The sequence below is a fragment of the Geospiza fortis genome, unplaced genomic scaffold (assembly GCF_000277835.1).
Source record: "Geospiza fortis unplaced genomic scaffold, GeoFor_1.0 scaffold408, whole genome shotgun sequence".
Lineage (NCBI taxonomy): Eukaryota > Metazoa > Chordata > Aves > Passeriformes > Thraupidae > Geospiza > Geospiza fortis.
The window spans coordinates 877,674-881,578 of record NW_005054330.1 but is presented as its reverse complement, the minus strand read 5'-3'; positions in this window follow the sequence as shown (position 1 = coordinate 881,578).

Here is a 3,905-nt window from a genome sequence, read left to right as displayed (position 1 = left end):
GGAAATCAAATTATTCTGAAGGCAGGGCAGGTGAATTCATGCTGCTGGACTGGGTGCTTGCTGCCTTGGGATGCCTCTCCCCTACAGTGTGTGGGCAGGAGCACTTGATTTAAATTGGAAAAGTCAGGACTGTGAGCCAAGGTTGACCAGTGGCTCAGGAACGCACGTTGCGCTGTTAGACCTTATGGTAACATGATAAATAACAAACACAGGAGCAGCTTTATTTGCCTGGTGGTTTGAGTTCTGGGCCCTGTGGACTCGAGCATCTGTCACCCCAGGATGTGCAGTGTGCTCTCCAGCAGAGCCAGGAGGGCAGGGCACTGATTTAAAAGGCCAGCGTGTCCCGAGCCCTGATGGCAGGAATGGGAGGGATGGCAGCAGAATGGGAGGGATGGCAGCGGTCACAGGGCACCAAGGAACGCGGGGGATGCTCAGACACACAGCCCTGGGGGAGGCTCTCCAGGAGAAGCCAGCCTGGTCCCCAGGGATGGGGGTGACCTCCTGAGATCCAGTGACTTCCAAACCCACATCAGCTGCCCCGCTGTGCCCTGCGCTGTCCGGGCAGGATGGGACCATGGCGTGTGACATCCCAGGGGATGGCAGGATGAGGAGAGGAACCACCAAGGCAAGTGCTCTCCTGAATCTAATTCTTAGGGGAAATTAAGTCATCAGGACTTTATAAAACACCCTCTGGCTCTCTCCTTTCACAGTAATTCAATTTATAAGATGGTGAAAAATGAATTAACTTTGGTGGTTTTCTGGCATCACCCACAGTGAGCCAGACTTTCCAGATGCTCAAAGATTGTTCTTGCTCCACCACACTTATATAAATTCCCACCTGGTTCAAGTTTAGGAAAACAGCAGAACAAAGTTGGTCACACAAACTCCCACCATAAAACACTGAGGAGAGTTAAACACAGTTATCCATACAGAGCCATTTTGTTATTTATGTTTCACTGAGCTATTTTAGGAAACAAAATTTTTACTTTTCCTGTAGTCAAACTAATTCACTACTTCTGTCTATTTCTGTTGTGCTATATATAAATATATAAAAACAAATAAATATAAATATAGATAGATAGATATAAAATAATTTCTCTTTTAAATATCCCCTTCCCAATACCTGATCCTACATGTGTGTTTTAGGGATGGGAATTTGAAGGGGAAAAATAAAAGACCAAACAGTGGACTGTGCTATGGACAGGAAAAATTGCTTTAGGGTTTCCTATGTTTTTACTAATGTACACTCTCAGTGTTGTATGATTTTAGCACTATCCTGTTTTTCAGTCATCCAAATTATATGTTCAATCAAAATATATTTTTGGTGTTCGTGATATGTACACCAAAGTGCTCTGTGTGCTGCAAAAGTTTTCACCAAAGTGGCATAAAGGGCACCCAATATACTAAATTGGCAAAAAACCCACAACTGTTTGCAGCAATGGAAAACTCTACTGATATTGTGAAAATATCATGCTCCACACTGAGGAACCAGTAAACCCAAACAGGAAAGATACACAGCTTAAGGTTGCAGCCATGTAAAGGAACTAAAACCAATTGAACCAACCTTGCAGAAGAACCAAACAGGAAAATCCCTGTAAAGGGCTAAATTCTAAAATTGCTGTCTACCCCTATGGGAAATGACTGAGGTGGTTTTAGTCCCTTAACTCTGTTTATTCAGCTATGCATTTTTAAAAATGGAAAGCAGTAAAGCATCTGAAGGGATTTGGTTCAGTCTTTTCAGAAACCACATTGTTGGTAAAACTAAGCATGAAATTTTTACACTGGCAAGGTGAACTTCCCAGAAACTGAATGCAAATCAGGTATCGCAGATGAAATTGTCTTTAATCTCAATTACAAACCATGTCACCTCCAGACAGTCAAGCAGGGAAGGACAAGGAGTGGCAGAGGTCGGATCACTAGAAGTGCCCACATGTCTCTTTTCAGCTGGAGCCTCCCAGCTCAGCAGTGTGACCGTGCTGGCAGCAAATCCCTGTGAGGCACCATGTGCAGGGCAGGTCTGCCTGCTCTGGGCACAGCTGGGTCTTGGGACCTGCCCAGAACAGAGCCCTTCCATACCCAAAAATCCTTCTGTTCTCAGGAGCTTGAGCAGATGCACACAGACAGACACATCCCCTGTGGAGTGATGCCCTCCCTCGAGAGCTGCTCTGCGCTCCTTCCACTCACAAGCTCATCTAATGATTTTACACATTTGCCTCCTGCATCCGTCCCACCACCACCTTCGCTGTAGTTTGAGAGACAGGAGATACAATAGTTTCCCTAAACTGTTCCAGGCAGAAATGCTGAAAACTTCCCTGAAAATGTCAGCTGCCAGATTTGGAGACCTGTCCTTCAAAATATTACAATTCCTTTCATGGAATATCCCTGCTAAGAAGGGAAATCCCTGCCAGGAGAAACCCATCAGCTCTTTTGTGAGGTGGCTGTTCAGAGCCTCTGCTCCAGGGACAGAGCCCATCACGGGGCTGTGTGACACAGGGCAGGTGTTGGTGGCAGCACGGAGGACAAGGGAGTGGCTACAAATGAAGTACCTGGAGCTGCACTAAAGACAGGACACCTTTGGAGAGCTGGGAGTGCAAACTCCGCAGAGAAGTGAGCTTGGGTTGGTTTCCTCTGTGTCAGGGTTTAAGAGGCTCTTGCTAAGGGCTGGCTGAGCTAAAGTGTCTTGAGCATATGGGCTTATTTTGTGCAGTTTCTGTGGTGGTTTCTTCGTTAGATTTTCAGTGGTAATGAGCCCACACAGTAGATTGCTGGAGGGAGAAAAAATCATTCTGAATAGGTTTGCTGAATAATTATGAACTGAGCTGAACTCTTACATTTGCTTACTAATTGTATGGTCCGTGATGTTTTATGTATGATGCATTCATTTTGTTAAAAAGGAATTTTTTTTCTTTTTTTTTGCTGAGCAGCAACTTTTCTAAGTGCAAGTTAAACTGCCACAGTGGAAAGAGCTGGATTTAAGTCTGATGAATTGATGTTGTTTGAATTATTTTTTTTAAACATCAGTCCCACTATTTGGTTTTCAGAGCTTGCAATATGAAACCCAAAATTGTGCTATTGTCTGGAGAGTTGAAATAAATGAATCCCCTCAACTTTGGATTTGGCAGGCACAATTACTATTGTTAATTTAGAAAATAATCCCCAGCAGCTACAACTATTTAAATAATGCCTTTCCTTGCTTCCCCCAAGATGACCAAAACCCCAAGAATGAAAGTAAAAATATGTTTTAGAAAATACACTTTTCATTGCTTGGTCTGATTGAGAGAGGATTCCTTCTCCTTGGCTGGGGACTGTGACCCTTTGTGACACGGGTGACCTGACAGTGCTGACTCCCACCAGTGCTCCCAGCTCCGTGCTGGACCCCAGGAGCTGTGGGGCAGGGTGGCAGCCCCAGAGCTCATCTAAGGTTAGAAACAGGGGCTGAGCCACCTTCCCACATGCACACCACGGGCCGGCAGAACCTCGCAGCTGGTGTCCGACCTTGCCATTCCAAGCAGCTCAGTTTTTACTGCCAGAATACTTCGGCTGAGATTATTTCCATGTTTGCCATTGTCCAGCTATAGACACCATGTGGCTCCCACCAAGGTGCACAGAAGGAGTGGCGCTGGGCGAGCTGGGCCAAGCCCTGGCTGGGGATGAGATTTCAGCGAGACTGACTTTTCCAGCGAGGCTGGGGTGGCTCTGGAGGGAGCGGGGCTGAGCCGTGGTGCAGCGCACGGACTCGAGGTGCGGGCCGATGTCGCCGCTGGGCTAAGGCCGTTCTGTGCCCACGGCGAGGAGAGGCTCGGGAGGGAGCGGCGGCATCGCGGGGCGGTGGGCTGCCCGCCCTGGGCCCCCAGAAAAGCGGCAGGACGGGCCGGGGAAGGGAGAGGCGGCGGCGCCGGTGCCCC